Source organism: Myotis myotis, unplaced genomic scaffold, assembly GCF_014108235.1.
Source record: "Myotis myotis isolate mMyoMyo1 unplaced genomic scaffold, mMyoMyo1.p scaffold_m19_p_18, whole genome shotgun sequence".
Classification (NCBI taxonomy): Eukaryota; Metazoa; Chordata; class Mammalia; order Chiroptera; family Vespertilionidae; genus Myotis; species Myotis myotis.
The window spans coordinates 36821228-36845702 of NW_023416322.1; the positions used below are offsets into that span (position 1 = coordinate 36821228).

Genomic DNA, 24475 nt, shown 5'->3' on the forward strand with positions numbered 1-24475 from the left:
CACCTACCGACTGGAAGGCTTTGGACTCCTTAACCTCACTCAATTCTCATGACTTATCAATAACAGCATAACACTTACTGAGGGCTTACTATGTGTCAAGCATCATTCTAACCATTTTAGTTTTGTCAACTTATTTAAATACAACTCTAGTTAGGAGAACCAAGATGGCGGCATAGGTAAACACTGGAGAATGCTGCCTCGCACAACCACTTCAAAAATACAACTAAAAGACGGAACGGACATCACCCAGAACCACAGGAAAGCTGGCTGAGGGGAAATTCTTCAACTAGAAGGAAAGAGAACAGCATACCGAAACTCAGAGGAGGCGCAGTGCGGAAAATACAAAGGTACGGAGGTGTGCGCGCAGAGTGGGCTGGTGGCTGAGGGCGCGGTTGTCGGTTTCAATCGGGAGGGAGGCTCAGGCGCTGAGCTCCAGTTCTGGGCAAGTCTCTAGGGACCCAGACTCAAACGGGAGAAGCGGGACTGTCTGGCATCCGTCAGAACTCGAGGGCAGCTTTCTCTCCGAGGTTTGCAGCGGTTGCTGGGACTCTGAGAGGCAGAGCCCCTGGGGACGGAACTGAGAGCAGCCATAACTGCTCGCTCCGCCCGCCCTGTAGATCCCCGGGGACCCGCCCCGCCCAAGCCCTGCGCAGAGCCATTTGCTGGATGGCCTCAGGCAAACGCTAGATTAGCACCACCCTAGAGATCCAGCACAGAAGTTCTCCCACTGCAGACACAGCGGACTCTCATAGCCAGTTAGCCTGGAGGTCAAATCACCCCCGGTATTGCCGACAACAATCAAGGCTTAACTACAACAAGACTGCGCACAAAGACCACAGGGGGGTGCACCAAGAAAGCATAAAAAATTCGGAGACAAAGAAACATGACAGAAATGGAGGATATAGAACTAAAAACTGCAATTTTAAGGTCTTTCAATAATTTTCTAGAAACTGCCGATAAATGTAGTGAGATCCTCAAGAAATCTAATGAGACCCTCGATGTTGTGATAAAGAACCAACTAGAAATTAAGCATACACTGACTGAAATAAAGAATACTATACAGACTCCCAACAGCAGACCAGAGGAGCGCAAGAATCAAGTCAAAGATTTGAAATGCGAAGAAGCAAAAAACACCCAACCGGAAAAGCAAAATGAAAAAAGAATCCAAAAATACGAAGATAGTGTAAGGAGCCTCTGGGACAACTTCAAGCGCACCAACATCCGAATTATAGGGGTGCCAGAAGAAGAGAGAGAGCAAGATATTGAAAACCTACTTGAAGAAATAATGACAGAAAACTTCCCCTACCTGGTGAAAGAAATAGACTTACAAGTCCAGGAAGCGCAGAGAACCCCAAACAAAAGGAATCCAAAGAGGACCACACCAAGACACATCATAATTAAAATGCCAAGAGCAAAAGACAAAGAGAGAATCCTAAAAGCAGCAAGAGAAAGAAACTCAGTTACCTACAAGGGAGTACCCATACGACTGTCAGCTGATTTCTCAACAGAAACTTTGCAGGCCAGAAGGGAGTGGCAAGAAATATTCAAAGTGATGAATGCCAAGAACCTACAACCAAGATTACTTTATCCAGCAAAGCTATCATTCAGAAGTGAAGGTCAGATAAAGAGCTTCACAGATAAGGAAAAGCTAAAGGAGTTCATCACCATCAAACCAGTATTATATGAAATGCTGAAAGGTATCCTTTAAGAAGAGGAAGAAGAAAAAAAAGGTAAAGATACAAATTATGAACACCAAATACGCATCTATCAACAAGTGAATCTAAGAATCAAGTGAATAAATAATCTGATGAACAGAATGAACTGTTGATTATAATAGAATCAGGGACATAGAAAGGGAATGGACTGACTATTCTTGCGGGGGAAAGGGGTGTGGGAGATGCGGGAAGAAACTGGACAAAAATCATGCACCTATGGATGAGGACAGTGGGTGGGGAGTGAGGGCGGAGGGTGGGGTGGGAACTGGAAGGGAGGAGTTATGGTGGGGAAAAAAGAGGAACAAATGTAATAATCTGAACAATAAAGATTTAATAAAAAAAATAATTTAAAATACAAAAACAATACAACTCTAGTATGTTATAATCACCACTTTATATAAGAGACAGCATATAACCTAGAGAGGTAAAATAACTCATCAAAACTCACATACAAGTAGAAAATAGTAGAACCTGGAATTGAACCTAGGCTTTCTAACTCCAGTGCCCCCATCTGGCATTGGAATGATACCATCTATCACATAGGTGTGATAAGAGCATTAATTGAGGCAATACACACAAAAGAACTTTATAAAGTGTGTAAGTTAAAATTGATTAAAAAAAAAAAAAAGATGGTAGCAAATTCCTCCAAGTACTGAGAATTAAAATCCTTACAGTACCATGGCAGATAGCCCTTAGGTCTTGCTCTCTGGTTAGAATTAAATCCTGCCTTAGGCTAGAAAACTATATAATTTATTCCATGAAAATGATAGATCAAAGCGTGATCTCTCACAGGTCAAATCAGTTAAATATTCCCGTTTAAAAGCCCCATGAAAACAAGAGACTCAGCTTCTTTCTTCTTCTTACATCTTGCCATGTCTTCCTCTTCTGTCAAACTCCAGTATCTTGGTTTATACCCCTCCTTTAGATCTGTAATACCATATTACTTCCTTTTTCTCTCCAAACCCAGTATGCCCTCTGGAGTGCATTTCAATGCCCAACTTCAAAGTTATATTCACTAGCTCATACTTTTAGTTTTCTCTTACTTACGTGATCTCTCATTACTTCTTTTATAAAAACTACTTAGCCTCTGATCACATTTTCTTTTTTTAGATATAAACTTACATACCATTAAACTCACAACTTAAAAGTGTACAATTCAGTGGTTTAAAGTATATTCACAAGGTTGTACAATCATCATCACTAATTCCAGAACATTTCCATCATCCTAACAAGAAACCCTGTATCATTAGCAGTCACTCCCCATTTCCCTGACTCTCCAGCATTTGGCAACCACTAATCTACTTTCTGTCTCTATGGATTTGACAATTCTAGACATTTCTATAAATGGAATAGAGTATGTGACCTTTGGTGACTGCATTGTTTCACTTATAATGTTTTTCAAGGTTCATCCATGTTGTAGTATGTATCAGTACTTCATTTCTTTTTACAGCTGAATAATACTCTACTTTATGACTATACCACATTTTGTTTGCCCATTCATCAGTTGATGGACATTTTGACTACTAGGACTAATAATACTATGAGTTTATATGAACATATTTCCAGTTCTCTGGAATATTTACCTAGAGTGAAATTGCTACATCATACAGTAACTTGGTTTAACCTTTTAAGGAAGTGCCAAACTATTTCTACAACAGCCTTACCATTTGCCATTCCACCAGCAGTGTTATATTCTAAACCTGCCAACACTTGCTATTGTCCAGTTTTTAATTACACCTTCCCTAGTGGATATAAAATAGCATCTCATTGTTATTTTGATTTGCATTCCCTAATGTCTCTGGTTACATTTTATTTTATGGGATTATATTCCTCTAATTCACTGTCAGCAAACTTTTTCTGTGAAGGGCCAGTTAGTAAATATTTTATGCTTTGTGGGCCACATACAGTCTATATTACATATTCTCCTGTTGTTGTTTTTTTTTTGTTGGGTTGGTTTTTAAACAGCAAAAACAAAAGCCGGGTAGCTTGAGGACCATACAAAAACAGGCCTTAAACTGTAGCTTGGCAACCTCTACTCTGATTGTTTTATAATTATTAGCCTTGCCTTCTCTATCAATGTCAATTTTGTTGAAAGCAAGGTAAGAACTATTTTGTATTCCTTCATAGTGATCTGCACAGAGCCCATGAATAGAAGAGTAGAGGCTCTAAAAACACTTAAACTGAACTTCTTGCACAATGAATGTTCCTAATTTAAAAGAATATTATGTATCTCTCCACAAGTATTTATACAGTATAAAGCTTCTAGTTTTTAAAATGATTACTAAAAGTAAAAAGTCATTTTTCTTTTGAAAGTGGGCAGCTTAACTAAGAATATTGTAAGAAAAAAGTTTCATAATGCCCTTTGAATCAAAATTATATTTAGTCAGTTAACTTATTAAATAACTTTCTAACACCAAATGTATTGTAAGGACATACTTCTGAATCAAATATCTCTAAACCCTAAAGCTACAAATAAAATTAAAATGACAGTAATGTACTATGGCAGAACTTGTAACGTTACATACAGCCCACCAAAAATCGAAAGGTGCATACTTCCAGCAAATGTGAAAAACCAATAATTTCAACAACTGAGTTTTACATTCTGGAAATTATAGGCTGTTTGTACACAAGCACTCTGATATAGTTGAAAACTAATGTAAGAGCCAGCATACATAACCAGCTCTTTCTCTGTGGGCAAGTCATTGAACTTCTTTGAAGCCCACATTTTCTTATCTTTAAAAGTAGGAATTATTCCATCTATCCTATCTTGTTCACAGAATTGTGAAGATCAAATGAGACAAAGTTTATAAAAAGCACTCTACAAATATTACTCATATTGTTAGAAGAATTCTAAACCAAAACCAAGTTTTCCATAAATAAGTAAAAATGAGTTCTCAGAGTCTTCATAGTTGTAACAAGTACTTTTCCTAATGGCCCTAATGACATCAAGGAACAGTATGGTGATTCTTTTTGAAGGCTTTCTAGCAGAGGAACAGAAGTCAGCACAAACTGGTCTCACATTCTGAATGGCATAAAGCAGTGGTTCTCAACCTTCCTAATGCCGCGACCCTTTAATACAGTTCCTCATGTTGTGGTGACCCCCAATTTCATTGTTACAAATTAAACATAATTAAAGCATAGTGATTAATCACAAAAACAATATGTAATCATATATTTTTCCCAATGGTCTTAGGCGACCCCTGTGAAAGAGTTGTTCGACCCCCCAAAGGGGGCGCGACCAACAGGTTGAGAGCCGCTGACATAAAGGTTAACCAAATGCATAAAAGCACACAGACCAGTTTCCCAGGTCTTAGAAATCTAAGACAACATTCATTCTTTTGCATCTTTAGCTTATTTTAGCTAAAAGAAACAATGTACTAAATATTCCTTTAAACACTGAACTGCCTGCTAAACATCCAATTGGAACTGAACATAACCTCAAAAATCAAATCAGAGTAAGTAGTAAAGTTTTGATTTAAAAGAAGAGATAATAAAGCAATGGTAACATCTAATAATCCATGGTAAGTACTTTATTTTAAATATTTTTTTTGTTGCTTTCAGAAAGGAAGGGAGAGGGAGAGAGAAATAGAAACATCAATGATGAGAGAGAATCATTGATTGGGTGCCACCTGCACGCCCCCCTACTGGGGATCGAGCCGGCAACCCAGGCATGTGCCCTTGACCGAAATTACTGGGGCACTTCAGTCTACAGGCCGACGCTCTGTCCACTGAGCCAAACCAGCTAGGGCCCATGGTAAGTACTTTATACAGGCCATAACATTGAATTTCATGAATATACGGTAGGGGTACTATTATTATCATTCCTATTATAGCTAGAGAAAGCAAGGTATAGAAAAGTATCTTACCGAAAATATCAGACAGTAATTTGCATAGGTGGCATCAGAATTCAGGCAACATGACTCTATGACTACCTAAACTGCTGTTTTTAATGAAACTTTTTTCAGACTTCATTTTTTATGTAAAAGAAAAAAAAAAACCCAAAACAAAATCCATGAGAAAAATTTTCAGATGTGTGCTTCATCTCATTTTCTTGCCATATCTAACTACTACAAAACTAAATAAAAGTAGTTAATAACTAGACCACACAACAAAATAGGGTGATGAAGGATTGAGATAACATCCTACATGAGATAACATCCTATATAATCCTATATAATAAAAGGCTAATATGCAAATCAACCGAATGGCAGAACGACCAGTCACTATGACGTGCACTGACCACCAGGGGGCAGACACTCAATGCAGAAGCTGCCCCCTGGTGGTCAATGCGCTCCCAAGGGGGAACGCCACTCAGTCACAATCCGGGCTCATGACTGGCGAGTGCAGCGGTGGTGGCGGGAGCCTCTCCCAGGGGGAGTGGGCCTAAACCATCAGTCAAACAACCCTCAAGGGCTCCCAGACTGCAAGAGGACACAGGCTGGGCTGAGGGGATCCACCCCTCCGCCTGAGTGCACACCGGGCCTCTAGTTACCTATATTCTAATACCAGTTTCTTAATTCTTTCAAGTTCAAAATGAAGCCTGTTTCAATAGGTTTTTTTGCTCACAGTGGCGGAATTATTTTATTTTACTTTTAATTGATTTTTACACAGGAGGAGGAGGAGGAGGAGGAGACAGAGATATCAATGTGAGAGGGAAACATCGATTAGCTGCCTCCTGCACACCACCCACCAGGGATCGAACCACAGTGTGTGTCCTGACAGAGAATCAAACCAGCAACGTTTTGAGCATAGTTTAACACCCAAACATACTGAGCTACTCTGGCCAGGGCTTCAGAGGGTTATTTTGAGTAAATGAGTTAGTACCTTGAAAACACCCTTACAAATGTGCCTAGCATGGAATAAGAGCTCTATCTTTATTACTATTACCCTCTTAATCTAAGTTATTCTTTGCCCAGTGCCTCTATTCCATGTATCCTGTGTTCCCCCCAAATCAGCATGTATAATCATCATCCATGAATGAGTCTTAAAAACCTCTCTTCATTGCTAGAGAAAATACCATTATGTAATTGATACCACTAGTACAAATTCCAAAATCCTCGGTATTAAACAACAATCTTTTTACCAACCATAGCTCCTTTTATCAAGTTCAGTCACTTTTCCTCAAGTCCTACTCAGAAGATAAAGTTGTCCCTCCTCACATTTATCGTCAACTCTCCTACCTGGCCTCTACAATTCTGTCATGTAAGCTAGAAACATACAAGACATACTCCACTCTATTCCCATATACAATTAACAGCCAAGCTAGTTCTGTGAATTTTATCTCCCAAATGTTTCTTTAAATTGTTTACCTTTTTCATCCTTATTACCACTGTGATAATTAAGGCCTGCATCATCTCTTAGAAAAATCCTTCCATAGCAAAGAGATTAAGGAGAATCAAGAAAATGCAAATATCAGAAGCTGAAGAAGATATAATATTGTGATTGCTTTTCAGCCTCCAATCCTGTATCCCTCAAATCCATCCTCCAATGATCTATTTAACACACAGCTCTATTGTGGTTCCCCTGCCTAAAATCTTTAAATAGGATATACCACCCTCTCCCTATAAGTTCTTAACTTTTTAGGTTAATAGACTAGCCCCTCTTTCCACCAACCAGGGATGTACTCTAGAAAGCACAAGAATTTCTTGAAATGCTATGCAAAAAAAAAGAACTATTTTTCTTAAGCATAAGTACAATTTTATGGAGGGGGAGAAAGCCAAATATGTGGTGCAAAATTTTCAAATTCTCAATGGGATCTATGACCCCCCAAAAGGTTCACTATTCTAGAGGATAAGGCCCAAACTCATTACCAGGCCTGTGAAATTTTCCATGATCTGGCCCTGATCCATGTCCGCCTCACCAGCTGTCCCTCTGTGGGCAGATATCAAGAGTTGGTGTGAAGCGGACATCTGTTATTTTTGCATGTCTAGTATCTCTTCCTCCTCCTTTTAGAACAGCATCCCGACTCTCTATTGGAAAATAACCCTTGTCTCCCTCACTGCAGTTTTGGTGGAAATGTCAATCAAGGTGGGGAGACATCTCACCCAATCTCCAGCCAGGCCAATCAGGTGGAATTTCCTAAACCGAATCATGAGCAGAACTATGTGAAGATAGAAATCCTTAAAGCTGCCGAAACCGGTTTGGCTCAGTGGATAGAGCGTCGGCCTGCGGACTGGGGGGTCCCAGGTTCGATTCCGGTCAGGGGCGTGTGCCTGGGTTGCGGGCATATCCCCAGCGGGGGATGTGCGGGAGGCAGCTGATCGATGTTTCTCTCTCATCGATGTTTCTGGCTCTCTGTCTCTCTCCCTTCCTCTCTGTAAAAAATCAATAAAATATATTTAAAAAAAAAAAAAAAAAAAAAAAAGAAATCCTTAAAGCTGATTCATTCTGACTGTGGTACACTGCTGTTCCCGCTACCTAGGTCCCAACCCCTGCAGACTCCCCTGGTTCTCCTCAGACTTCCTGAAGCTTGCAAGCTCATTTCTGCTCAACCATTTTAACCATTTGTTCATCCATTTATTAGAAATACATTTATTAACTATATGATGGTTAGCTGCATATGTCAACTTGGCTAGGCTATAATACCCAGATATTCAAACACTCACTAATCTGGGTGTTGCTGTGAAAGTACTATGTAAATAACACCTATGTGGTAACATCTGCAATCAGGTGACATTAAGGAGATATCAATAATGTTAAGGAGGCCTCATCCAATCAGCTGAAAGACCTTAAGGGAAACACTAAGGATTCACTGAAGATTTTGTCCACAAGGCTGCCAGAGTTCCCAGCTGGTCTGCCCTACTGATTTTGGACTTGGTAGCCCCTATAACAGTGATGGCGAACCTTTTGAGCTAGGCGTGTTAGCATTTTGAAAAACCCTAACTTAACTCTGGTGCCGTGTCACATATAGAAATTTTTTGATATTTGCAACCATAGTAAAACAAAGACTTATATTTTTGATATTTATTTTATATATTTAAATGCCATTTAACAAAGAAACATCAACCAAAAAAATGAGTTTGCCTGTCACCTCTAACACGCGTGTCATAGGTTCGCCATCACTGCCCTATAATCACATATTCCAGTTCCTTGAACTAAGTCTCTCTCTCTCAACCACACACAAAATGTGTATGTATATGTATTGTGTGTGTGTGTGCATGTGCATGTATCCTCCTGGCCTGTTTCTCTGGAGAACCCTAACACAAACACCTACTACAGTGGTGCTGAGAATAAGACAAAATCTGTTTCTGTTGCTTGCACCCAAAAAAATCTTACGTACAATTATATACTGTATGTCACTGTTTGAGGAGGACAGAGTCCCCAAAGAGTTCACTGTGTCACACAATATGCTAATAATTTAAGATCAATCTGGGAGTAGAATTTTTAAAGTTCTGACACAGAACACAAAGAACCTAGACACAGAACCTACACAGAACCTAGAGACAGAAGAACTTCGCTGGAGAGAACATGGCAAAAGATCCTGGACAGAAACTGGCTACAGAACCTAGAGACAGAACCCAGCGAGAGAACCTGGCTGAAGAACCTAGAGACAGAACCTGGCTACAGAACCTGGATAGAACATGGCAAGAGAACCTGACTAGAACCTGGTGACTGAACCTGGCTGGAGAACCTGGACAGAACCTGGCTGGAGAACCTAGCGAGGGTACATGGCTACAGAACCTGGCTGGAGGACCTGGAGAACCTGGCTGGAGAACCTAACCAGAACTTCGCTGGAGATCCAGACCAGACCTTGGCTGGAGATCCTGGCTAGAGATCCTGGCTAGGCTGCTGATCAACTGAACGCTGTCTCCGTGTCATTCCTTCTTCGCCGACTCCGTCCACACCTTTGGGGACCCCTGGACCTGCTGGAGTTGGACCCCAGCACAGAAATAAGTAGAACAACAAACTAATGTCTGTCTGTCCATCTCTCTCTCTAAAATCAATAAATAAGAGACTAAGAAGATAAAAAAAAAAAATAAAGTTCTAAACCTGAATATTTTAGATCAGCGGTCATCAACCAGTGATCTGTGAGGTCCAAAAAGTTGGCGACCGCTGTTCTAGACTCCTTCAAAGTATGGGGGAATTGAGAAATGAAGGCATGCTTAAGAAAGGGTGCCTACAATTGTTGTGCAGGTTCCTTTACTCTACTTCAGGGATCAGTAAACTATGACCAGCAGACCAAATCTGATCCACTGCCTATTTTTGTGTGGCCTGTAAACTAAGAGTGGCTTGTACTTACTTTTTTCTTTTTTTAAAATATTTTTTATTTTTTACAGAGAGGAAGGGAGAGGGATAGAGAGTTAGAAACATCGACGAGAGAGAAACATCAGCTGCCTCCTGTACACCCCCTACTGGGGATGTGCCCGCAACCAAGGTACATGCCCTTGACTGGAATCGAACCTGGGACCCTTCAGTCCGCAGGCCGACGCTCTACCCACTGAGCCAAACCAGTCAGGGCGGCTTGTACTTTCTTAAATGCTTTTTAATCAAAAGAAAAGGAGTACTTCATGACACATAAAAATTATGTGAAATTCAAATTTAAGTGGACACAGCCATGCTCATTTGTTTATATATGTGGTCTATGGCTGCTTTTGCCCTTTAACAGCAGAACTGAGTACTGCAACAGAGACTGTATGACCCTAAAAACCAACAGTATTTATCATCTGGCCCTTCCAGAAAAGTGTTTGCTGACCCCTGCTTTAGCTCATTGGAGAAAGCATGGAAAGGGTGGGATATGTTAGAAAAGAGGGTAGAACATTTGTATTATTCATTAAGTATTTGCCATGTACAAAATACCGCTTTGAGCACTGTACATCTATTAAAATTTTTAATCTTCGCAACATACCTATTAGGTGAAGACTATCATCCCCATTTTGTAGATGAAGCAGAGAGGCCAACACAAACTTGCCCACGGTCAACATAAATTACAGAACCAGGACTACAACCCAGGCAGGCAGTTTGGCTCTAGCATCTGTGTGGTTAACCACAACACCACACTGCTTTATCACTCATCTTGTCTATTGAATCTGTCCTGCATTAATGATGTTGATTCTCCTTAGAACTGAAGTATGACACTCTATAGATGAACCCACACTAGAATAAATGATGTCTGTGGCATGCACTCCTTAAAGAACTGGAAGGATTACAAAGACCTGTGCCTATCTTCTTTCTTGAAGGCAGAAAGCTGAGGAATCCAACCTCCTTGGATTCAATCATTGCCTTTCCTCAAACCATACTGGAACTCAGAAGCTCAGGCAAGCTTCTAGATGCAGGCTAAGATAAAGCATGTACTCTTCCCACGTGTCTTGCCTCATCATCATCAATTAAATAAAATCTCTGAACTGTGGAGCCAGGATATGGATATTTCTCAAATCTTCTCCGTTAATTCTTTTGTAGAGCTCAGCCCAGTCTGAGACCCACCACTTTTCCCCATTCAAGGAGAAGAATGGTGGTTAAAAAAAAACACAGGTGATGAGAAGAGCAAGGGTAGAGATGGAGGAACTTGAAAAACCTTGTCTGTGAAAATGGAGCTTTTATTCGGTGCCCCAGCACGCTAGTAAAGAACACTTCTAGTCTTCATGTATCACCTCTTTATCTGACAACTTAAAGGAAAAAAAAGCAGGTATGAAAACAAAACTAAATATTTCTGTATATGCATGTATTCTTAGATAGGAAATTCCTATAAGGACACAGAGCAAACTTAAAACTATTATATTTTCTTCTTTGTACTTTTTACTTGATCTGTATTTCTTTATAATGTATTGTTTAAAAATAATGAGTTTATTTTTAAAAATGGGAATAAAATGATGTTTAAGGATTACTTTAATTATACTTTGAAAGGAAAATTACTAAATAGCTAGTAAAAATTACTTGATGCTTTCCTGAAAAGCAGTTTACTTTTTGTTGGGACACAAAACATAAAATCCGCCACTTCTATGTGCAGTGGAAATGTGTACTATAAACAAACCTACTAAAGAAACTTTTCCACCAGATGCCTGTACTGAAGGTCTTACTGGGTACTAATTTATCACAATACGTTGTGTGAGGGGAAAATATTTTTAAAAAGGAGAAATAGTAAAATGGAAACATTTACAAACACCAATGCCTATCACACATTCTAACTTTTATAATCAATAATAAACTCACATAACATTTAGTTAAAATCAAATATCCTCCTGTGGACTATTCATTTAAATGAATTTGAAGTTTCTGATATGGCTTCAGGCTTCAGAAAACCAAGAATTAGGCAATGGGGGTGGTAAGGCAGTATCTAAGCAATCAGACATGCTTGGCCAAAGGTTTAAAGTCATAAGGAGCTAGTGCTGAAGCGTGGGCTGTCATGCTTGCTGCTGTCATCCTGAGTAAAAGAACCAGTTTCACAAGATGGTCAAGTTAAATTCTGTACCAAAGAATAAAATCTCTAACCTGGTTAAACGGCAAGCCTCAATAGACAAAATCACATGTGAGATGCCAATTTTTTAAAACATACCATGCAAAAAACTACCACTATCATGTGGGAAAACACTTGTTTATCCACTTTGCTAGATGAAAAACCATGCCCCAAAGCAAGGGAAACCTCTGTAAGGAGCGTCATAAACTAGCTGTGATGACAACTCAACTCTAAGAGGCTACTCTCAAGAAACAGTCCTGTCTGAATTTCCCAGGTACTGAGTATCATTTGTTATCTATATATATAAAAGCCTAAGTGACCGTTAATGACCAAACGACTGGAAAGACCAGCCAGTAGCTATGACCCAGACCTTGCTGCTGGGGCCCTGACAGCCCCAAATCTGGTTCACCTGCACCTGGACCCAGACAAGAGGGAAGAGGAAGCCCGATTCCTTGTGGAACTGGCCATTAGTTAGCTTGCTGCTGGAGCCAACCTCCTGCAGTCCCTCCCACCCGGCCAGCCAGCCCCTCTGATCACCCAATGGGGGGAGGGGGGTGGAGGGGCCAGCCAGCCAACCTCCTGCACTCCTTCCCCCTGGCCGGCTGGCCAACTACCTACGGTCCCTCTCCCCCGGCAGGCCCCCCCACCCATCGGCCCAGATCGCTGGCCAGGCCAAGGGACCCCACCCATGCACGAATTCGTACACCAGGCCTCTAGTATTTATTATAATTAGCAATAAACTGATTCTTCGAGAACATTAAGGCCATTTGAAAGTCTCATTCAAGCATGTGTCTAAAATAACAAGGTTAGCTCATGACAGAATCAGCTGCCTCAAAAAATTAGTGTTTTTCTAAACTGAAAAACCTTTCTACTTTGATAAAGCATAATTTTTTTCAATGTTCAATGGTTTTCCATAAAGAAATCTGCTTGAATTCTGCAAACACTAATCAGATTGCGTCTGTAAAAGTCAGGTGCTGATTCACAGAAGTGCTTCTTAATATAGTATTCTGATATTTTTGAGCTTTATGAGACTGTAAGCCTCAGAGAAATGCCTGAATAATTCTGAAGACAATATGTAAAGGAACTCTGTAAAAATTAGCAGGAACGTATAAGATATCTAAAATAAGGACATTACCAGAAATGCAAAACGAGATAACATATCTCCTCCTAAGAGGAATAAAAGTTAGAGAGCAGAGAGAGTATATGCCTAAGATACTTCAATCAATAAACCCAACATTAAAAGGCATCTCTGACAGAAATGTGTAGTTCCAGATATTCCCAGAAAGCTCCTAGCTCAAAAGCTTACTTGTTCACTTTGCAAGTCAGGTGCTTTTAGCGTTCTGAATCACTGCCAGGCAATAAAAGGTCTCAAGCCTAAACATGAAAATCCTCAAAAATCTGTATTATTCCAATCTAGTTAAAATACATGTACTTGTCTTTAAACAAACAAACAAACAAACACCCCAAACTAGCCAAACTTAAAACTGTAACTTGTAATCTGAAAAAAATACAGGCACATCTGCTTTCTTAATGTAACATTTCCTATATCCAGATATAATAGTCAAACAAAGAAATGAAAAAGAAGAAAAAGCCTAAAGAAAGCCTCAAGCATATAAAGTGCTTCCAATTGTTAAATAACCCAGTAATTCTGCCACAAATGGAAATTTATGGTACAGAAAAACACATGCAAAAAAAAAAATGTATGTCAAAAACAAAAAGCCTAGGGAAAAAAAGGTCTTTCACTAGAAGAATGAATAAATTACTGTACATCATACAGCAGAATATTGCTAAAAATAGTAAGGTAGAATTATATATAGTGATTTGAAAAGATGACCAAAATACCTTAAGCAAAAAAGCAATCTGCCATAGTTAAAGGTCAATCTATTATTCTTTAATAAATATTCACATTAACAGTGGAAGTCCTTAGGAAAAGGGACTTTCATTTTCTAAGTTATACATACCCAAAATCTTAAAATTCAAATATAATGATATTCACAGCACAGCTTTTATAGTAAAAAATTAAAAACTATAGGGAATCATTTAAATAAATGATGGCAAATTCACTTAATGGAATACTATGCATTGATATTATTTATCCATTAGATATGACACTATTAAAATATATTTTTCATGAAAAACCCACAATATATTTCTACAAGGGAGCATAAGATATTATGCATCTGATCTATTTTTTAAAAATAAAAAATATATGCATTGAAAAATCACTGGGAAAGATGTATACGAAACAAGCTGGGAGTGACTTTTCTTTTAGCTTATTGAATACATTCTCAACAGGGGCAATATTGCCTCCAAGTGGGTGAAAACTGGCTCTTGGAGGGTAAAAAACAAAACAAAGCAAAAATTCCTTAACTCTTTTAGTGTATAAAACACAGTTTAATATACAATAAAGGAATATACAGTACAACTGTGGTATGAAAATTTTATAAGGGGGACAGTTAAGGAAAAAATACTTTAAAAGGCTGGGGGGGAGGAGCAAGTGATGATAACAAATAAGTTGAAAACACTGCATCAGAATCATTGGGGCAAAAAAGCAATCTGCCATAGTTAAAGGTCAATCTATTATTCTTTAATAAATATTCACTTAACAGTGGAAGTCCTTAGGAAAAGGGACTTTCATTTTCTAAGTTATACATACCCAAAATCTTAAAATTCAAATATAATGATATTCACAGCACAGCTTTTATAGTAATAAAGGGGGTGGGGGGGGGGGGCACCTGGAGAAGTAAACTACAGATTCCTGGCCCTACTGCAGACCTAATATAATCAGTATTTCCATGGATGGGGCTAGTGGCTTTTATCAAAGGAAGCATATTTATATCACTCCATGTAAAAATTTCATGAAATCCAGACAGATAGATTTTAATTTGGTTTAAGAAATTTTTTAAATTATATATTAACGTGAAAAATATAAAATAACCCAAGTGCCCAGAAATCTAGGAATCCTTGCTAAACTCCTCCCTTTCCTTTATGGAACTTGAAGATTCAAATTTCTTCACAAACCAAACACACACACCCCATTATTCATCATCTGTACTGGGCATAAGGCAATGTGAAGAATATACAAGAAATAAGCAATATTTATAAATTATGCCACTAAACTCACTGCAATTAAATCTGTAAAAACCAGCATTAAAAACTGGCTTTCTCAAGGCACCATTATTCACACAGAAACACAGGTTTTAATCCCATGATGAAAATTAAACAAGTTAGGGAACCAAAGTCACTATTGGGTAATAACTGGGATGCTCAATTCTCTAGTTCACACACTTATTTGGCATGTCAGTCTTGAATTATGCAAAACTGTCCCTACACCAAATTAAAAATCTCCCATGTTAAATATTGAGTCTAAAACATTAAACCACAAATGCCAAGATTTACTGTATACATAAGTAATAAAACTAAGTGCATAGCTAACAGTCCCACTTAACTAAAGGAGAAAACACAGGGTTAGTCAAAACAGTGAATGGATGTAAAGCATAGACTCGTTCTCCAGTCCCTAGAGATCTTCTACTCTCAATTTCTTACAGGCATCAATGCCAACTTGTTGGTTGTAATAATAATAATAATATTTGAGTGCTTTTTGTGTGTCAGGCATACTTATTTAGTCCTCAAACATGTATAAGAAATGGGTACTGTTCTTTTTCCATTTTACAGCTGAGAAAAAACCATGGAGAAATAGAGGTGAAGTAACAACTGATAGGTACTATATGCAAACTTCCACGGAGTGTTTTGCTTGCTGACCACAAATACATTCTTATGGCCAAATATTCAAAGTGATACTTGGCATATTACGCATGTAAATAAGTTTATATCCTATAATTAAATAACTATCCATAAAACAGTATATAAATCAATCTAACTGAGGCAAACCTGAGTTAGAAGAAGCAAACAAAAGTCTGTCTTCCCATCATGGTAAAATACTTTTCCCAAGCTCATTCCCTACACCCAGAAATGGCAACCTAATTTTGCTTGTTTATAAGTACAGATTTTATCATTACATAATTCCATCTCAGGAATACACTGTTTATTAATTCATTTGTAAAGCCGTTATGTCCTAAGAATCTTCATCTTAAAAGCTTTACTAAATTTAATTTCATATTCTATAATAAATTCATTTTAGACCTTTCATTTTCTAATTATAAGATATATGAATAATGTATAAAGTTCAGAAAAGACGTTTAAGGAGGAAAATAAATCACCTGTAATCCCAATTCAAGATAACTTTGATCCTTTTGGTATTTCCTTTCAGCCTATATTCTACATATGAATAAACATTTTGTAAAAATAAGAACTGCAATCATACTATGAAAACACTAATAATCAGCTTTTTCTCCCATAACAATAGAGAAGTTTTTAAAAAATAGTGCAGACAAATGCAATTACATGACTGATTTTCTACAAAGCACTTTGGACCAAAAAATAGTTTGTTATACTGTGAAAATTAACCACAAGATGGAAACGTGATGGTGGGCCCTTCATCTAAAGAATTCACTCTCTTTTGGAAGTATTTGAATGTTTTAAAAAATAATTTTAAAATTTTGCTAATTAAGTAGGAATTTTCTTTGCACTACTAAAAAATTTCACAATTCCATCTTCAGCATGTCAACACACAGAAGACATTAAACACATGGCTATGGAAGTGTTACAGTTGCAAAAGATCAAAACGGTGACAATTCACTAGACACAAGCTGGGCCCAGCACACTCGAGCCTAAGCAGAGCCAGCTAAGAGCACCACAAGTGATGATTCTTTATTTCCAGTGTCAAAGGCCTATTTGCTTACATACACAGCAAGCAGATGGCCCTGAGTGTGTCACAACCTCAAACTTGTTCTGTATGACAGAAGCCCAAGTCTAAAGCATAATGGGAATAATAGAATTGCTACATCATCTGTAACCCTCCTGCTCAAGGTTTCAACTGCAGATTTTGGTTGATCCTTGAATTATAATGCTATCATATTCCAATGTAAAAATTATGACATTTTGAATATAAGAAGTTACTAAAATTTATTTAAAATTCAAAGGGATGTTTTACAATGGAGTTTGTTCAAAGTGTGCTACTCAATATTCAAAAGGCACACTTTTTTTCAAGAAGTATACTATTTGACCAATTTTGAGTCACTTAAGTTCCAGACTTATAACATAGACGTAAAAGAAATACCATCAAAATAACTTAATATTGGAAAATATAAACAAACAACTAAATTCGGGTTTAAGACAAAAGATTCAACTTCCAAACTCACTTGCACCTGGTTTTTAAGTTAATCTGATTTTTTTTTTTTAATTTCAGATAAGGAGGGAGAGGGAGAGAGCGAGCCTCCTGAATGCCCCTAATGGGGATCAAGCCCAGAACTTGGGCATGTGCCCTGACCGGGAAATGAACTGGGATCTCCGGGTTCATAAGTCAACATTCAACCACCAAGCCACACCGGCCAGGCTAATCTGATATTCTTAAATAATTACACTTATAAAAGTTCTACCACATTGATACTGGTAGTTTATATGCAGAATCTTCTGAAGCATGATAATCTCATACCAGGGGGTTATGTATGTCATTACTAAACTGATTATACAGGGTGGGGCAAAAATAGGTTACAGCTGTATGTGAAACAGAGTTTATTCTTATTTTCCATATGAAAAACTGTAAACCTACTTTTGCCCCACCCCGTATGATTAGAATGGAGAGCAGAGGGGTACGACAAAAGAGCAGTCTAAATGCTATCATATAGAAATCTAACAAAACACACACAAACAAAAAACAAAAAGAGCATTTTGAGGATATCAAGAACCAAAATATCATATAAAGTTATGTTGTTTTTTTGTTTTTTTTTTAAGGATTAATTTTAATTTAAATGCCAGTCACCATGTGAAGTTTTTGTTTGTTTGTTTTTAATATATTTTATTGATTTTTTACCGAGAGGAAGGAAGAGGGATAGAGAGTTAGAAACATCAATGAGAGAGAAACATCGATCAGCTGCCTCTTGCACACCCCCTACGGGGGATGTGCCCGCAACCAAGGTACATGCCCTTGACCGGAATCGAACCTGGGACCCTTCAGTCCGCAGGCCGACGCTCTATCCACTGAGCCAAACTGGTTAGGGCGTAAAGTTATGTTTTATAAACATGTCATATTATAGCCTTAGTCTCACATCTATAAACAAATTCTAAAATATGTCTTTACAAAAACAGCCCTCTTCGTTCTAAGTTTATTGTAATTTCTACTCAAACCAACATGACAGATCCCTACTTCATGAGTGTCATGATTTGTGAGAGTCATCAAATCATCTCTGAAGGTCCCTATAAGCCACCATATTAACCTACAGGGTTCTTTCTACCCATTCAACATTAATTTATCTCCTCAGAGCCCTCACACTTCACCAATTTCATTTCTTTTTGTAAAAATAAATTTACTTCCCACAGTCTAGCATAGCAACTTCCACCTGCAAATCCTGTAAACCCTTCCTTTTGCAGCCTTCCACTAAAATAGTTTCTTTCAATCTCTCGATTATCTGCATCTACTTTCATCCCTGGTATCCATTACTGTTCCATATTCATTTAAAAGAATTCTAATCTTAAATTTATTAAGATAATGAATCACTAAAGAATTAGAAACTGTATAAATATGCAGTTTAGAGACTCACATTACTAGTCTGTCCAGGTATTAACATCAGTTGAAAATAATACTTATCACATTATGTATTTTAACCCTATTAAATTATCAGATCGTATTTCTGAACAAACCACACTTTGTTGTACTAATAGAAAACAGAAACACATGCCCCCCACACAACTGAAATAGAGATTAGATGGTCAACTAATGTTGGCTACATAATTATTTCGACTACTGTTATATAATTTTATTTCAGACAACTACAGTAAATTTTAAAAAATTAAGAGATACAAACAGAACCAAAAGATGACATCCTGAATGTGAAAAGAAGGGTCTAACGCAGATATAACATTACAGACTGATAACATTACATACTACTTAGTTAAAATCTAAGTGAAAGTGATGCTTTCCATGTCTCTGGTCTTTATTTCCCTCTTCAGGATTTTTACTGTGTGATTTATTTTAAGTAACTTAAACCACATGAGAGAAGAGGGACTTGTACAGAGAAAAAGAAAGGTGAATTCAATTGTTTGTGGAAAATGTTCTAGACTCATCTGAAAGAAAAATGTTGTTCTGCACTGAAGAAAAAATTATTGAGTTAAAGGCTGTCTTCTATCATTCACCTACTGATCCATTCATTCACTAAAATTCATATTCATTCATTCATATTTGTAATGAACATTAATTCATATTCATTCATTCATACTTGCAATGCAGGCAAAATACAAATATTTATTGATCATCTATTTTATGCTTTTCTACGGCAGTCCCTGCTTCTGGTAGTTTACTGTCAGCATTATTCCCTATAGAAATTTTAGTTTGTTAATTTTCATAGATTATATAATTACTTTGAGTTTCATCATCTGTAAAAAATGGACAATATCTATTTCAAAGATTTGCTGTGCAGATTAAATGAGATGTAAGGGCTTTACCTTCAAGAAAAGGCCCTATGCTCTTTTATTTCAATTTTTTGAGACTAAAATAGAAAGTCTATTCATGTTTCACACACTTCATATGTCAACTCACGTAAAAAATAATTTTTTTTAAAATTTCTGCTTTATTGAGGTATAATTAACATATAAAATTGTGAATTTTCTTATAATAGTGTATCATGAGCCACTCAATCTTATTCATAACTTATTTTTCCTGCCAAAATGCAAGCAGACTTCTAGGAATGTAAGACATACATATTGGGAAGGCCACAAATGCCAGCATAGTGACAGTGCCAAAATGGCCCAAATAGGGAAGCTCCTACTCCCAGCTGTGGTTGGGGAGGAGGAGGGAAGAGTAATCAGCCCTAGGGGAGTGGCTGTAGTTCTGATTTCTGTTGACAAACAGAAATATCTTCGAACCAATTCGAAATAGACTCAACTAAGATGTTATAGTTTGAGACATTAAATCACTCTTTTGACTATCTGGAGTCCCTTTAGTAAATGAAGTATCACTCAGTTGACCAAATCTGGGCTTTTGAAGTTTCATTAGAAAAACACAGTATTTATAAAAAGTAACACACACTATCCCCAATATTATCTATAATAATAAAAGCATAATATGCTAATTAGACCGGATGTCTTTCTGGACAACCTTCTTGACGAAGCTGGGGCCGCAAGGGAAGCCCAGATCCCGGGTGCCAGAGGGAAGCCAGTGCCGGCAGCCGGGGTGAAGGAAGGCCTACTCTTGCACAAATTTTGTGCATCGGGCCTCTAGTGTGCTATATTTGCTTATTACAGTCAAGTGCTGCTTTATGATGGGGATAGGTGCTGAGAAATGGGTCATTAGGAGATTTTGTCATTGTGCAAGCATCATAGAGTGCACACAGGGTGCACTTATAAAACTAGATGGCATAGCCTCCGACCCACATAGGCTCTAAGGCTACACACCTGTACAGCAGGTAACTGTAACACAATGGTAAATATTTGTATAGCGAAACACAGAAAGGATAGAGTACAAATATGATATAAAAGATGGAAAATGGTGCACTTATATAGGGCACTTATCATGAATGGAACTTGCAGGGCTTGAAGTTGCTCTGGGTGAGTCAGTCAGTGAGTGGTGAGTGACTGTGAAGGCCGAGGACATTACTGCACGTAACTGTAGACTTTTTTTTTTTTTTTAATAAAGTGCATGTTTGCTACACAAAATTTTAAAATTACACAAAATTAAATCAAATGCAAGGCAGAATGATGCAATCAAGAAACGAAGTGAACACGTGAAATGAGAGGCTGCTGCCAGCATAACCTGGCATGCTGTTTTACAGCAAACTTTTTTATAAGTAGAGAGAGTACACTCTAAAAAAAACAATTAATAGTACAGTAAATACATAAACCAGCAACCGTTCATCATGATCAAGTATTCTGTACTGTACATAACTGTATGTGCAGCAGGCTTGTTCACACCAGCATCACCACAAACAGGTGAGTAATGAATGCATTGAGATATGGCTGTCACTAGGCGGAGGAATTTTTCAGTTCCATTACAATCTGATGGCACCGTCATTGTAGATGTGGTCCATCTCTACAGAAATGGTGCATGACCATAATTTAAAAATATTTTCAAATACACTTTTAAAGGAAAGAGATTTGAATAAAAATTAACAGGGCTTTATTTCTGAGTTTAGAAAATATTTGAAAACTAAAAGAAACATTTAGAAAGGTATAACAAATCAATGCTTTAAAATATGCAAACATCTTGAAAGTATCACAAACCAATGGGGTTGCTTCTTTTCTCAACTTGTAATATTAAAGAAGACAGTGAGCAGGTAATTCACAGCTGCAGAGAGTTTACTTATGAGTCAAAACGAAATATTAATATCAATCTTTAGGCTAATTTGCTTACGTATTATTCAGCCAAGTGGAAAGTACAATTAACATAGAGCTAGAGCCAGGTACCAGAATGACTAAGAATGGCATGAGCAAACTAATTTGTTTGTAATTAATAAATTAAGGGGAAAGGAGAGAAATCCATTCTAGGTTGCTTACCAAACTAGAAGTCTGTACTTTACTTTTCACTTCTGCTCACACAACTGATGTTTCTAAAGTCTAGTCACATTCACCAATGCTGGAACAACCACACACTGAAGAACTGCACTGTACACTGACATATTTTAAGATAGCTCCAGAAGTACCAATGTCTAAATGTGAAGGTTCCCTGTTAACTAAGAACTCAAAATGCTAAATACGTAAAATTTCTAAAGTTACAAATTTGTCAAAGGAATAGCATAAACATGCTTTTCATTAATGAAATAACAGGAATTTTTACCTTTCAATTTTTAAAAATAGGTAGCAACAACCAAAGTGTATTGAGTCCTCTCTTCTCTCAGACGTTGTCTACCTCCATGGAGCCTGTATCTTAGCCTCAAATTCTCTTTTGAATTTGAATTCCAAACTGGGTACACTTAAAGAGCCAGATTTTCACAACAGTGACTCCCAGCAACTCCCCTCAAAACCTTCCTTAGTTTCCTTTAAGCCCTCAGATCCTGCCTTACCTGTATTATTACCAGCCTCCTTGTGTCCAGTCTGTTACTTCCGCAATTAATTCTGAACTCTGTAGCTAGATTCATCTTCCAAAAGATGTCATTTTCCCCCTATCAAAACTTCTTGCACTCCTGAATAAAGTCTATACTTCTCAATCTAGCATTCAATGAGTTCTTAAGCCTAGCCCTAATCAATCTTTATGGCCTTAATGCCACATTTACTAATTATATAGGCTTAGGCTTCTGTCAAATCAATCTCCTGTTCTCCAACTTGTCCTGAACTTACTATCCTGGCTCATGCCATTCCTACCAGAAAGAATGTCTACTACCACCCTGGCTGGGTAGCTCAGTTGGTCAGCACATTGTCCCAGTGTGTCAAGGTTGTGGGTTGCATCCCATCAGGTCACATACAAGAATCAAGCAATAAATGCATAAATGAGTGGAACAACAAATCGATGTTTCTCTCTCTCCCTCAAAAAAATTAAAAAAAAATAAATCAATAAAAAATACAAATAAAAAGAATACTACCACTCCCCTCCAGCTGCCATTGCTCAAGGCCATTTTGCATCTCTCAAGGCCATTTTGCACTGTCATGTAGGCAAGGCCACACAAATGACATCTCTTGCCCCACCCACCAAAACTGGCAAAACAAAACACAAAAAATAAATTTAACAATAGCTAGTTTTTATTAAATGCCGACTACATGCCAAGCAGTCTTACACAATATTTCTAATCCTCTCAACAATCCTATGAAGTAATTATTATTCCCCTTTTAAAGATGAGAAAGCCAAATTTCATAAATATCAAATCATATATATTTAGCAAGTTACCTTAAGTTACATACACAATAAGTTGCCTCAAATCATGGACTTAGTAAGTGGCAAAGCACGGATTTGAACCTAGGTTGCCTAACTCCAGAGCCACTGCTCTAAACACTAAGTATTTATTTTTTGTTCTGAACCATGTGACTAACCCATCCATATAGCTGAAATAATTTTTTTTACGTAAGTTTTACTACATGCTATAAGCTTTCTCAGGTTTGTCATTTTAGTAAAGGGAGAACTTTAAAATGCCATTTTTTCCCAATAAAAAACAATGCTCAAATTGTAACCTCAAGGAGTATCTTTTTATGGAACACTAGAGGCCTGGTGCACGAATTTGTGCAACAGTGGGGTCCCTCAGCCTGGCCTGCGGGATTGGGCCGAAACCGGCTCTCTGACATTCCCTGAGAGGTCCCAGATTGCGAGAGGGTGCAGGCCAGGCCAAGGGACCCCACTGTTGTACAATCGGGGCCAGAGAGGGACGTGGGAGGTTGGCCAACTGCAGAGGGACCGTGGGAGGGCTCCAGAGCATGTCCAGCCGGTCTCGCTCAGTCCTGATCGGCCGGACCCCAGCAGCAAGCTAACCTACTGGTTGGAGCATCTGCCCCCTGGTGGTTAGTGCACATCATAGCGACTGGTCAACCAGTTGACTGTCTGCCCCCTGGTGGTCAGTGCATGTCATAGCGAGTGGTTGAGTGGCCTTAGCATTCATTAGCATATTACACTTTGATTGGTTGAATGGACAACCGAACACTTAGCATATTAGGCTTTTATTATATAGAATTTTTACCTAAAATATTTTCAAAGAAATTCATTCCAACCAACTTTTTCAACGACTACAAATTACCAATCATACACTATGATGGTTTTACAGATTATTAATAATCTGAGGATTTTGTGGTTCCCACCCAAGAATTGTAAAAGATATCTATCAAATTGGCAAAGATTGTAAAAACTGACCTACTCAATGCCATTGAAGGTGAAGTGAGACACACTCTTATACACAGGGTAATCACCCTCTGATCCAGTTATCCCACTTCTGAGAATCTATCCTAAAGAAAGAAAGAAAAACACAAAGGTGCAATCAAAGACAAATGTACAAAAATGTCTGCCCCAGTATTATTTAAAACTAGAGATCCGGTGCACAGATTCGTGCACACTCAAAGGAAATTAATTAGAAGGTGGCCAGTGGGGTGACAGGCGGGACATACCCTGGAGCCAACCTCCCATGGTCCCTCCCCAGCCAGCTGCACCTAGGGAGACACTGGGGCTCGAAGGGCGTCTGTGGAGTGAGCGGTGGGGTACCTTGGCCTGGCCTGTGGGGATCGGGCCAAAACTGGCAATCCGACATCCCCCAAGGGGCCCCAGAGTGCAAGAGGGCACTCTGCAAAGTTGCTGTCGCTCGGCAGCTCCTGTGTTGAGAGTCTGCTCCTGGTGGTTAGTGCGCAT

General features: G+C 38.3%; 1 protein-coding gene across 2 annotated transcripts in view; it reads right to left on the reverse strand.

Annotated features, from left to right (window-relative positions):
* The window catches only part of RAP1A (RAP1A, member of RAS oncogene family), a 50926-nt gene extending 26916 nt beyond the window's left edge, over positions 1-24010 (reverse strand). For both annotated transcript variants that reach the window (XM_036342331.1, XM_036342330.1), the window contains exon 1: positions 23987-24010. The gene's annotated coding sequence lies outside the window, so the exon portion shown is untranslated. The remainder of the gene's footprint in view (positions 1-23986) is intronic.
* Between the last annotated feature and the right edge of the window lie 465 nt (positions 24011-24475).